The 13,524-nt window shown below is 48.9% G+C and overlaps 1 long non-coding RNA gene across 1 annotated transcript; it reads right to left on the minus strand.

The window, feature by feature from the left end:
* Positions 1–12,320: 12,320 nt before the first annotated feature.
* LOC113219805 lies at positions 12,321–12,907 on the minus strand. The gene is made up of 3 exons (XR_003306811.1): positions 12,823–12,907; positions 12,550–12,733; positions 12,321–12,486 (listed from the first exon to the last, which is right to left on the minus strand). It is a non-coding gene; the product is annotated as an uncharacterized LOC113219805 (long non-coding RNA).
* Positions 12,908–13,524: the final 617 nt, after the last annotated feature.

Raw genomic sequence — 13,524 nt, forward strand, 5'->3', positions numbered from 1 at the left:
TTGAAAGCATGTGGGGATTTGGGGCACTCCCTGGGCTTAAACATTTTTACCCCAGTGCATTATCCTGTCTTAGGCCTGTGATTGCTCCATCCCCGAATCGTGTTGTTTTAATCCTTCATTCTCCAAGTTAAATGACTATCTGGCAACAATGAGAGTACCCATTAGCTGGGTTTTACTTGCAGGAGCTTGGGTCACAATTGGAGGCAGGAAACTAATGAGGCTGGGGTGAACCTTGGGTGACTAGCATGCTTCTTACACAGACAACCAGGCCCTGGATCATCTGTGGATCCGAGAAGCCTGTGGGGACCCAGCTGCTGAAAATCGAATGGTCAGTTTCCTGAGTTGCACCCTTGCATTTTACACCCAACAGATGGAAAATATAGATAGTGCCTGGGTATAAATCAGATGATTTAAATACTAGTTAGAGTGGATGGAAATACCTGGGGAAATGGAGGGAGATGTTTTCAACACTAAATACTCTGAGATGTTTCATTTTTATTTTTCAAAAAAAATGATGATGAAGTTTTTGAGTTTAAGTTTACCTACAATTGCTCGCCCTCATGTATGCCAAATGCCTGACAGGTCTGTGGATGCTGAAAACATTTTAAAGAGTGATAGCAAATATTTTCAAACTCTCTGATGGGCATCAACTTATTTAATCTTGACAACAACCCCAAGAGGTAGGCACTATTGTTATCCATGTCTCACAGGTGAGGAAACTGAGGCATGGAGGGATCAAGTGACCTGTGCAAGGCCACACAGCTGAAAATGGGGTCTGAACCAGGCTCCCCTGCCATTGCCTTGACCCCTGCATCATCCTAGCCTGTGCACCTGCACGCCGCTCCCACTTTTAGATTACTGCTACTAAACCCAAGTAAAACAAAGAGCAAAAGTTTCCACCTGAAACCAAATATAAGAGTGTGGTGGATAGAGGAGGCAGGAAACCTCATCTCTACTGAAAATATAAAAATTAGCCAGGAATGGTGGCAGGTGCCTGTAATCCCAGCTACTTGGGAGGCTGAGACAGGAGAATCACTTGAACCCAGGAGGCAGAGGTTGCAATGAGCCGAGATCGAGCCATCGCACTCCAGCCTGGGTGACAGAGCAAGACTTCATCTCACAAAAAAAAAAAAAAAAAAAAAAAAAAGGAAAGTTTAAAGAATACATAGGAAGATATTGTAGAATTTCTAACCTAGCTATAAGTAAAATGTTTGAAAACAATGGCTGGGAAAAAAGAAGCATTAAGTATATTCTTGTAAAGTTCTTACATTGTGCTTGAAGTTGTGTAATATAATTTGAAGGTTTAGTTAAAGATGTATATTATAAATCCTAAAGCAACCACTAAAATAGCAAAACCCTTATAGCTAATAAGCCAACAAAATATAAAATAAAGTATAAAATAATAGTCCAAAAGAAGGCACACAAAGAGGAAAAAGGAACAAAATATAGATTAGACAAATAGAAAACTATAGCAAAATAATAGATGTAAAGCTAAATATATAAATAATCACATTAAATGTAAATGGTCTAAATATCCCAACTAAAAGGCAGAGATTGTCAGACTGAATTCTTAAAAATCCAGGTATATACTGCCTTCAAGAAATGCATGGTAAGGCCAGGCTCAGTGGCTCATGCCTGTAACCCCAGCACTTTGGGTGACCAATGCAGGCAGATCATTTGAGGCCAGGAGTTTGAGACTAGCCTGGCCATCACGGTGAAACCCTGTCTCTACTGAAAAACCAAAAATTAGCCAGATGTGGCGGCACATGCACGTAGTCCCAGCTACTCAGGAGGCTGAGGCATGAGAATCACTTGAACCTGGGAGGCAGAGGTTGCCGTGAGCCAAGATCACACCACCGCACTCTAGTCTAGGTGACAGAGCAACACTTTGTTTAAAAAAAAAATGTTAAAAGCAAAGATACAAATAGGTTAAAATAAAAATAAAAGGATGAATGAGGATTCATTATGCTAACACTACTCAAAAGAAAGCTTGACCAGGTGCAGTGGTTCATGCCTATAGTTCTAGCACTGAGGCAGAAGGATTGTTGTGCCCAGGAGTTTGAGATCTGCCTAGGCAACATAGAGAGACCTTGTAAAAAAAAGAAAGAAAGAAAGAAAAAGAAAGAAAAGAAAGGAAAGAAAGAAAGAGAGAGAGAGATGGGGGGAGGGAGGAAGGAAGGAAGGAAGAAAGGAAGGAAGCAAGGGAGAAAGAAACCGGGGACTGGCACTGGGTCAAGGAGAGGATGCCAACTTACATAGTACCTGGTAATATTAAAATTTTTTTGAATGACATAAGCTACAAAGCTCATTCTAGAAAAAATAGGCTAGGTCTAGTAAAAGTATTAAATTTGCAGTTAAAATTCTTCCAACAAAGAAAACTTCAGGCTCAGTTTCACTGGTGAATTTTACCAAACTATTAAGGATGAACTATTACGAATTACACACCAACTCTTCCAGATATTGAACTTAACCATAGACCCAACGCTGACTTAAATCAGCATTACCTTGATACCAAAACCAGACAAAGACATTACAAGAAAAGAAAACTATAGACCAGTATTCCCCATGAATATAGATGCAACAATTCTATAGACAATTTTAGCAAGTCAGATCCAACAATATAGCAAAAAGGATTATAAACTGTGACCAAGTAAGGTTTATCCCAGAAATGCATGGTTGATTTAACACTCAAAATCAATGTAACTCATTATATTAATGAATTAAACACACACACTATCATTTCAATAGATGCAACAGATTGCCCTGCAGTTCACTGAGGGCAGGGAAGAGGGCTTGGTGCTGGGAGTAACTGTGTGATCTTGAACAAGTCAATCCCCTTCTCTGACCTCAATTTCTTTTAAAATAAGTAATACAGGCCACGTGCGGTGGCTCACACCGGTAATCCCAGCACTCTGGGAGGCTGAGGCGTGTGGATCACCTGGAGTTTAAGACCAGCCTGGCCAGCATGGTGAAACCCCATCTTTACTAAAAATACAAAAAAAAAAAAAAAAAAAAATTAGCTGGGCATGGTGGCGGGCACCTGTAATCCCAGCTACTTGGGAGGCTGAGGCAGGAGAATCACTTGAACTGGAGAGGGGGAGGCTGCAGTGAGCCAAGATGATGCCACTGCACGTCAACCTGGGCAACAAGAGTAAAACTCCATCTCAATAAATAAATAAATAAAATAAGTGATATAACAATTCAAAATAAGTGATTTAGTAAAATAAGCACTTTACAGCTAAGGTTATCTTATAATTTATTATCAAAGTGAGACATTTTTCAAGCAAAGGGCCCACGGTGATAAATGTGCCAGGACCACAGCCGTAATCCAGGAAGGTCCTGAGGAAACCAGCATTACATTTGCCTCAGTTGAACTCTGTAATATTATTCTATGCCATTAGGGTGTTTGTAGCATGGAAAATCACTCACTGCATTTGATCTATGGTTGTCCATCATCCAGAAATTATTATTGTCCCCATGGTACCTACAGAAGCTGACTCTAGTGTCCTCATGAAGTAGGAGGGTGAATGCAATGCGGATAACTTGACTCCGAAAATACAGAATAAATTTTCAGTAGTTTTGAAAGCAAAAGAGAAAGACAGTTTGATGAATAGAGACATTTGTTCCATTTTGCTTTGTTGTTCTTGTTATTGATGAGTACACTCATAGCAAACCGAGAGGATGAGTATCTAATAGAAATAGGACATCTTCTCAGAAAGTGATGTCTGTGAGATGGGTAGTAAAATTATCCAAAGCAAAGGCATCCTGGAATAGCCTAACAGATGGAAGAGCCAAGATCCTACATTAGGTAAATTTCTTACTTCTAGATCAATTCTCTTCGATCCTTAAAATAATCACGATTAAATAGGTAAAATTCAGTCTCCCTCTGACTGTAAAATTCTTTAGGCTCTCATTCTCCTTGCCCTGGATTTCTTACCCTGAGCTCTTGTGCATTTGAATTTCATTAGCTTTTGAGAAAATACTGCCCCACAGAACCATGATTCCCTCATTTCAGTATAATGGGAAAATGTCACAAAAGGCACTGTGTTTATATTTTTGGAACATCATTTCAGGTGAAGGTCTAGGTGCAAGTTCCAACTTTATCTTAGCAGGCACTTTATAGATAGATGCTCAGGAAATGTTTGCTGAAGAAATGGGACAAAGAATAGTTTCTGGGGAAGACAATGGGCTGGGTATTCTCCACTTGCAACCTGCTCTGTAACTTAAGAGCAGTGATTAGGGGATCAGTCATGGCAGGAGTAGAGCTGTCTATGGCACCGTCTCCCCAGCTCCCTCCCTGCAGGGTCCCCCTGTCTGTGCCCCACCTCTGGCTCAGCAGCCCCTCCTGCTAAGCTCCAGTCCTTCCTTCCTTCCCTTCTCCATGCCCAGTGGTAGAACTTGCCCCCATGTGTCACCTGCAGGGGCTGAACTGGTCATTGCCATTTATATACCTCACTCACAACTTTTTACATAGTCTTTTGTCCAACTCTCTTCAAATTCTCCAACTGGACTTGGCCACCACGCCATTTCTGTCCAGAAGCTAGACAATTCACTGCCGGCCCTCACCTTGCTCATTAGGCAAATATTCAAATTTAACTTGTCCAACCCCAGGAAGATCATACGTGCAGTAGAGCTCACAAAATGCAAAATATGTTTGAAATTGGTATCATGTCAGAATCATCGTGCCTGGGTTAGGTGACCTGAATGGAAGGCTGGGAGGAGCGACTTCCAATGTTTACTAGATTTAAAGTTTGGGGCCAGGTGCGGTGGCTCACGTCTATAATCCCAGCATTTTGGGAGGTCAAGGCAGGTGGATCAGTTGAGATCAGGAGTTCAAGACCAGCCTGGCCAACACAGTGAAACCCCGTCTCTACCAAAAACACAAAAATTAGCCAGGCATGGTGGTGGGCGCATGTAATCCCAGCTACTTGGGAGGCTGAGGGAGGAGAATCGCTTGAACTTGGGAGGCGGAGGTTGCAGTGAGCCAAGGTGGTGCCATTGCACTCCAGCCTGGGTGATAGAATATAATAATATTCTCAAAAATTAATAATTCCCCCCAAAATAATACAAATAGGAAAAAAAAAAAGATAAAGCTTGGAAGCAGAGGCCAACCCACTTCTCAGAGCGAGCAATTGCCTGGAAACTGGAAGACTGGGGCAACGTCTATTGTGCGCCGTGACCTTGGGCAAATCCCTTGATCTCTTGCATTTTAATTTCCTTGGAAAAATCTCAGGTGGTTTGGAGACTTCACTAATAACAATACACATAAAGACCCTTTGCCAAAGCAAGTTCAATCCCATTCTCGGTGCTTTTTTCCGAGGTTATTTTTGTGTGCCGGTGCATGTATGTGACCGTATTTGATAAGGTGTTTCCTGGAGGTGTTTGCGAAAGTCCATCGAAGCCAGGGGGTGAACCTCAGGAACTGACCAGCCCCTCCTCCAGCAGAGCACAGTGGGGGAAACAGAATTCCACATGGACCCTATTTTTGTACCATTTTCCCTGAAATAGGAAGGCGGGATTCTGTCTCATGCTGCACGCCAGTGGTTTTCCCTCCTGTGAGCGCTCCCACCCTCCGAAGGAACGACTTCCCTTGGCCTCTTGCTTCCTTAGCAGGTTTCCTCAGACCCTTGCTCAGGGAAATGCCGCCTCAGCAGGAAGACACCCGCGGCCAAGGCCTGCCCCAGGCCCTCGCTATCTGACCGTGGATCCCCTTGAATCCTTTCCATTCCTCTTGAAGGAGCAGAGAGGGCTTTGCCCCATAGACTCATCAGAGATCAGATGGTCTCAGCTTTAGCTCAAGGAAGATGCCCCTCAAATGTGCATCCTCCAAGCATGTGGGGACCTGACGGGAGGTGGTGCATCCTGCCTGTCCCTTGGAGGACTCTTCGATGAGGTGTTTGACTCATCACCCATCACGTTGGGAAGTTGCAGGGGGCATCAGGGCGGAAGCAGGGGCTTGGGGTCTGCTGTCAAACTTTGGCTCTTCCTTCTGGCTACGGATTGGAGCTTGCTGGATTATCTGGGAAGGGACTGCATGGGCTGTCTGACAAAATAAGGACACTCAGGTACATTTGAATTTCAGGTAATAATAAATGATTTTTTACAATAGCACGAAACATACTTTTATAAATGTGGTGTGTTATTTATCTAAAATTCAGATGTACCTGGGCATTCTGTATTTTTATTTGCTGAATCTGACAACTCAAACAGCGTCAAAAAAACTGGTGCACAGTAGGCTCACAGCAAAGCATTTCCTTCACGATGTTTGTCCATTAAATAGATACTTTTTGTGAGCCTACTAGGCACCAGGCCCTGGGGACACACCAGGGAATATGACAGTATCAGTTTCTTATGGCTGCCCTGACAAATTCCCACAAATCTAGTGGCAGAAGCAACACACATTTATTAGTTTACAGCTCTGGAGGTCAGAAGTCTAGCACAGGCCTCATTGGGCTAAAATTAGGGTGTTGACAGGGCTGGTTCTTTCTGGTGGCCCCAAGGCAGTGTCTTTTCCAGAGACTACCATGTTCCGTGGTTAGTAGCCCCTTAATCTTCAAAGCCAGCAGTTGCAGTAAGTCCATCTCATGACTTACTCATGAGAACCATGGCTGGTTCTCTCTTTGGTCTCATTCAGGATCATCTCCCTACTTTAAGGTCAGCTGATTAGCAACCTTCATTCCACCTGCCACCTTAATCCCCCTTTGCTGTGTAATCTAGCGGAATCCCAGGTTCCAGGGATTAGGATGCAGATGTCTTGGATGGCATCACCTGCTAGCATAGGTCCCTTCTCCCTCCTCCTGTCCATGCCCAGCCCCTCTCCCAACCCAGAGGAACCAGGCACCAGCTTGGCTTCTGGGCCTGGAGAGAAATCCTCGAGTGATGGCAATGGTGACAGCCATGACAGCAATGAGAGCAGCAGTCACAACGATGGACTGCACAGCTCTCCAAGCACAGACGCTTCTGTGAGTGTTTCTTTCTTTCACCGCCCAGTGATCCTGTGACTTGCTGGGTTCACACAGGTTGAGTGAGTGGGGATGTAATGGTGCATTAACAGGCTCAGAATCCAAAGCTTTCCCTCCACACTGACGTCCACAGGACCACGAGCTTCCTCCGGGCAGGGACCATGTTCCACAGGACCACGAGCTTCCTCGGGGCAGGGACCATGCTCATCTTTGTGAGTAGAGAGGCTGCTTCAGCCAAGAGCAGTGATCTGGACTCAGAGCTCAGGGCCAACTCCTGCTGGATGTATACCCAGGGGACAGGGGATAGGGATGGAGGGTTTTGTCATCCATCAGCCAGGGGTCGATAGCCCACCTTGCAGGGTTGTTGTGAGGATTAAATGAGGTTATCTAAGGGGGACCTGAGACATTGAGAGCCTCAGCAAACGGCAGTCAGGATTAAGACCCTGCACCCAGTCTTCCCCATGGGTCTATGGGTCACGCTCCTTGCGGTGTGTGCTGTGCTGTTGGAAGGATTGAGTGCACCGAGCAAGGATCATCCACTCTCCAGCCTGAGCACTTAATTCCATGCAACAAAGCTTTCTGCGCTCCTACTGTATGCCAGGCTCTCAGTGAAGTGCTGAGGACTCGAAGATGACTTAGGTTCAAGGCTTTGCCCTTTTACCTATGCAAGTTACAGATAAAATCAGATTGCCTCCAAATAATTTGATAAGGTCATGATTATTATTTTAAACAAAAATAGTAGTAACAGCTAATATGCTGAGCATTTGTACATGACAGTCACTTCTCTAAGCAATTTTCCTGGACTACTGCATTTCCTTACAGGGACTCATGTGGGAGGTACTACTCTTATCCCTATTTTACAGATAAGCAGGAAATTGTTGCTCTGCCTGGTTACCTAGATTGTTCCAGATCAAATGGCTAGAAAGTAACAGAATCAACATTTGAACCCGAGAATAGGAGTAAAAAGGGCTTGCAACATGAAACATAATCGGGGGTGCAGTTCCTTTGGGACACGAAGTGTCTACTGAAGCTGAATACAAGCACAGCCTCCCACCTGGAGATTCCACATTTAGGCACAATTGCAAGAAAAATGTGTACACGTCCACGAAAGGACCATCACAAGAGCATTCAAGCATCACTGTTTGTAACAGCCAATGACCAGCCACTCCTTACTACTTTTCAACAGTAGGATGGATCAATGAATTATGGGATAGGTATACAGAGGAATATTATGGAAAAATGAGAACGCACAAATCTTGCCACACACAACAGCAAGGGTGCGCCTCCCTAATATAACATTTAGCAAAGGAATCCAGGCACCGAAGGGTACGCCCTGTGTGATGCTTTAAAATGCTCACAACCAGGTGCACAGGTCTCCGTCTGCAGGGGGGTCAAGCTGGGCTGGAGCCACTTTCCCCTGCTTGATCCCAGGTTGGAGATGGCGGAAAGAGGAGGGTGAGCAGGATCTGAAAGTTGGAAGTGGAGCAGCTGCCACGACCCCCGAAAGTCTTTGTGACAGGCAAGGAGGTGCTGATTGGTGACAACTTGTTCTTTTCTCCCTGTCTCCTTCCCAACTGCAAACCTCACTGGCCGCCAGTGACCCTGGGACCACCAGTCACAGAAGCAGCTGTGCCCCGCAGACCCCTCCACTGCCTCCCGTCCCCGTTCCCCACGTGCCAGCCGGCTTTCTGGATTTACCTGCAACCTGCACTCACTGATGTTTCTGGAAGCCTCCCTGGGGAGGAACTTGCTTCTGAACCCTGCCCCTGCCCAGTTCCTCCCACAATTGCGGAGGGTCTAAGTCCCTGTAATAAATCTGTTATTCCACACCATGCATAGTAGTTCTGCCTCCCTGGTTGGCTGGGGCCTGATAAGCGTTATCAGGAGGCGGGAGTGGCAGCCAGGAGGGGCATGGGAGCTTCTGGGCTGTGGGGCTGGCTCCAGGGCAGGGATGATTTCACAAAAATTCACTAAGCTGCAGGCCTGTGATTTGCATACGTGTCTGCATTTTTGTTGTATTTCAACATGCAATCTTTAAAGGGTGTTTTAAAGGGTGTTTTGCTATCACAGTCACTTTTATCATGCTGCATATTAAGTTCCCAAAGCAGAGGCAGAAGGCACAGAAAACGGTTTCACTTGGTGGGTCTGCCAGAGTCCTGGGCTGGGATGAGCAGGGCAGGGAACGCCTTATCTTCTGTGAGTTCCCAGGGCCCGGCTGCCCCCAGCCCAGGGTGGGGCTCAGTGAAGGCCACTGAGAGGAGGCTGGGTGCACACAGAGGGGGCCTGGGAGGAGGGGAGGACAGGGATGGGGAAGGGACAGTTCCCATTTCTTCAGGAGGAGAGCTTGAGTGGCTTGTCCTTTACATTTTAAGAGTCTCTTATCTCAGAGGACATTGCCCAGAGCAAGGAACGGCACTCAGAAACTCATAAACCGCTTTCCCACCAGCTCTTCCAGGAACCCTGAGAAAGACCCTCACTTTGGGATTGATGGGCAGAGACCAGGGGGATTCTCCGGACTCTGGCTCTCCTGGGTCTGGGTGAAATTTCAGCCTCTGGGGTCTTAGCTTCCTGCTAAGAAATGGCTTTTGTTTCTTCAACAGTTACTGAAAGAGGATTGCTGTGGGTCAGGGGCTGTTCTTTCTCAGCCAAGATGGACAAACTCATACCCCCAAGGATCCCTGTCTAGGAGGGAATACAAAATAAGTTTCTCTGCAAATTACATATATCATTTTTTATATAATTAACATACATATATTATATTTTATATATAATTAATATGTAATACACATCTATACACATATTTGCATACTTTGTATATTTATTTCTTACCACCTTCTCCTGTACTTTCTGTCCAGGCCCTGGTGCCACCCTGTCACCTGGGTCATCACAGTAGCCCAGAACCCACCACCCTGCGGGCACCTGGCCCACCACCGGTCAGTTCTAACACAGCGCCAATGTGATTCTTTAACACCTGAGTTGGGTCCCATCGCAGCCCTGCTCCGAACCCTCCAACAGCTTCCAACTCAGCCAGGTGCAATCTGAGGCCCATAACAGTGCCCAGGGCCTCCCTGAGCCAACCCCACCTGCCCCTCCCCCTTGCTCCCTCCACTCCGGCCTCCTGCCTGCCCCTGGATGCCCCTGCACATCTGGCCACGGCACCATCTCTGCACTGGCTCTTGTCTCTCCAGGAGTGCAGAGATCTGGGGATCCAGTGGTGGCCACCCCTCCCTCCCTTCAGGCCATCCAGCCTGTTTCCCTGCCTTAGTTTTCTTCGTAGGGCTTGACGCCTGCAGGCCCATGGCCTCGTGGATTGTGGGTCCTCCGGCACTGAAATGGAAGCTTCCTGTGGACGGCGTCTTTGCTGGCCTCTCCTGCATAGAGACCAGGGCCTGGAATGCACTGTAGCTGCTAAAGAAATATTTGCTGCCTGAATGAATTAATGAATGAATGATTCATCCTTGCCCCGCCCCTTGCTCCCTCCACCCGCCATCCCCAGCCTCTGGGCCAGTGGCTGCCATTTCCGATGAACGTGAATAGATGGTCTCCTGGGAGGCGCCTTTTCCTGCCAGACTTCCAAGGGCCTGTGTTCCGGAGACAAAAGGGCCTCTGGTCCACTCGCTGTCCCTCCCAGCACACAGGCTCATGAAGGGCGAACACCCCGGGATCTGGTGGCTGTTAAAGCCTTTATCACCCTTTCCTCATAAACCTCTACTCTGAAACCAGCCAACCCCCTCATCTTTGCAAAGCTTTTCAGGGAAGGGTAGACAGCAGTGAGCTGTCTGCAAACTTTGAGTAGGATCTGAGCTCAGGGTGCCTCCCTCTCCGTCCCCTTCTGCTCTTCCTTCTCCCTTCCCCTCCCCCTGCCTGTCTCCCAGCCCTTTTCATCTTCTGTCGGCTTCCTCCTTTGGGGACAGCAGAACCTATTCCAGGCTCTGTTGGGCTGGAAGCCCTCAACCTCGGTGGGGAGCCTGGGGCCCCAGGCCACAGGGAACAGCAACAGGGGAGTCAGTCTCCTCATCCCCACGCAGAGGGGGCCCAGCCTCCTCATCCCCACGCAGAGGGGGCCCAGCCTCCTCATCCCCACGCAGAGGGGGCCCAGCCTCCTCATCCCCACCCAGAGGGGGCCCAGCCTCCTCATCCCCACGTAGATGGGGCCCAGCCTCCTCATCCCCACGCAGAGGGGGCTCATCATCCCCAGGCAGAGAGGGCCCAGCCTCCTCATCCCCACGCAGAGGGGGCTCATCATCCCCACGCAGAGAGGGCCCAGCCTCCTCATCTCCATGCAGATGGGGCTCAGTCTCCTCATTCCCACGCAGAGGGGGTTCAGCCTGGGCTGCAGGAAGCAAGCCCCTGACCCGCTGCAAGCTGAGCCCAGACACTGAAGGTTGTGTGGGCCTGAAGGCCGGGCTGGGAGCTTCAGGGGGAGACGCCCCGGGGCTCATTTCCTGAGCCAGGAGGTGCAGGGGCGGGGAGTGGGGCGCAGCGCTGCCGGGCAGAGGCTGAGCGGCACCTGAGAAGGGAGGAAGCTTCCGCTCTTCAGGGCTCCCCGCTCCGCCCGGGCCCCTGCTGCTCCCACTTCCGCCACCCTGCAGGGCCAGGCCGCCATCTTGAGTTTCCCTCTAGCCTGGCCTAAGGGCGACTCTCTTCTTTGGTGCCTTCTCCACCGATTCCTTGCATATTAAGATTCCAGAAGGTTCTGATGTCTTGGTGCTTCAGTGTAAACGAGTGTGTTTGGGGATAGCCGTGGGAAGTCAGGACTGAGAAAGGAGAAACAGCTCCCCCCACACGTTTGTCCCAGGAAACAATAGCCCTCCCTTCCAGCCCACCTGGCCTGTGGGGATCCGCTCATTCTTTCGCAGATATCCAGGACTGGGCTGGGGAGCCTGGTGTGGTAGGAGGCCGCTCTCCAGCTCGCTGGCTGCCGTGTGGAACTCCTTTCTCCTCGGATTCTGATCTAGGGACGGCCCATAAGCTCCTGGCGAGGATGAATTGAGTTCAGTGATGTCAACCTTGGCATAGTACCAGTCCACAGTGAGCCCAATAATTGTTAGCTATTGTCACTTTGACAGTGCCACCCACCTGGACACCGCTCACCAGGACACCACTCACCTAGGTGATGCCACTCACCTGGGCACCATTCGCCTGGCTGTTACTCACCTGGGCACCACTCAACTGGGTGCCACTCACCTGGACACCTCTCACCTGGGTGATGCCACTCACCTGGACACCACTCACCTGGGTGCCACCACCTGAACACCACTTACCTGGACCCCACTCACCTGGACACTATTTACGTGGCTGTCACTCACCTGGGCACCACCACCAGGACACCACTTACCTGGATGCCACTCACCTGAACACCACTCACCTGGATGTTACTTACTTGGGCACAACTCAACTGGGTGCCACTCACCCAGGTGTTATGCACCTGGACGATGCTAGTCACGTGGATGCCACTCACCTGGGTGTCACTCAACTGAATGCTACTCACCTGAGTGCCACTTACCTGGATGATGCCACTCACCTGAATGCCACTCACCCAGAAGCTGCTCACCTGGATGATGCCACTCATACAGATGCCACTCACACAGATGCCACTCACCTGAATGTCATTCACCTAGGTGTCACTCACCTGGATGCCACTCACCTGGTGCCACTCACTGGGATGCCGCTCACCTGGGTGCTACCCACCTGAACACCACTCACCTGGGTGTGTGAGAACAGTGGAAGTTCCTGGAACACAGTTGGCGTTCATCCTTCCCAATGTTGCTCTGGATGATGAAGCCATGATGTTTGCTCTCCCATTCCCTCCCTCCTCTGAGCCCCTGTCCTTCCCGACCCCCATCTCCTTTCCCCTTACCTCCTACACAGCCAGCACTTACATGGTTATTTCTTCGTGTCATCTGCTACCTCTGGGCAGCCAGGCTGCCCCAGACTCAAGCCCTGCAAAGAGAGGGTAGAACCTGAACCACCTCACCTGGCACAGCCCACCTGCCCCAGCATGGGCATGGGCTTCAGACACCAGCCCCCATGGGACCCACAGCTCCCTCTGCCCCTCTGGCATTCAGCCCCCAAGAGGTGGCAGCACTCCTACTTATACAGCAGGTGCCCTTTCCCACAGCCCATGGACAGTGCTTGGAACCGCTCAGCAGGGAGGCTGCCAGCTACCCCGAGGCTTCCAAGCCTCCAGACATTCTTCGTGAGGTTGCCCAGGTGGGTTTGGGGTGGGAGTCCATTCATTCATTCATTTAATGACGACGAATGTTCTCTACTATAATGAGGAGAGTGAAAACATAGAGCTGAGGACAAACAGACAAAAACAGAAAAACCCAAAATAGTTGCTCTGGAGAGTGGCACTGGGCACGGGGAGGAGTAAAGCAGGAAGCTGGTGTTTTCATTTTCTTCCCAGCTTTGAGGTTCAGAGGGTGCGTGTGCAGGTTTGTTATGTGGGTAAAATGCGTGTCGCAGGGGGCTGGTGTGCGATTATTCCATCACCCATGTAATCAGCATAGTACCTGCCAGGCAGTGTGTCTGTCCTCACCCTCCTCCTACCCTCCACCCT

Source organism: Piliocolobus tephrosceles, chromosome 17 (genome assembly GCF_002776525.5).
Source record: "Piliocolobus tephrosceles isolate RC106 chromosome 17, ASM277652v3, whole genome shotgun sequence".
Lineage (NCBI taxonomy): Eukaryota > Metazoa > Chordata > Mammalia > Primates > Cercopithecidae > Piliocolobus > Piliocolobus tephrosceles.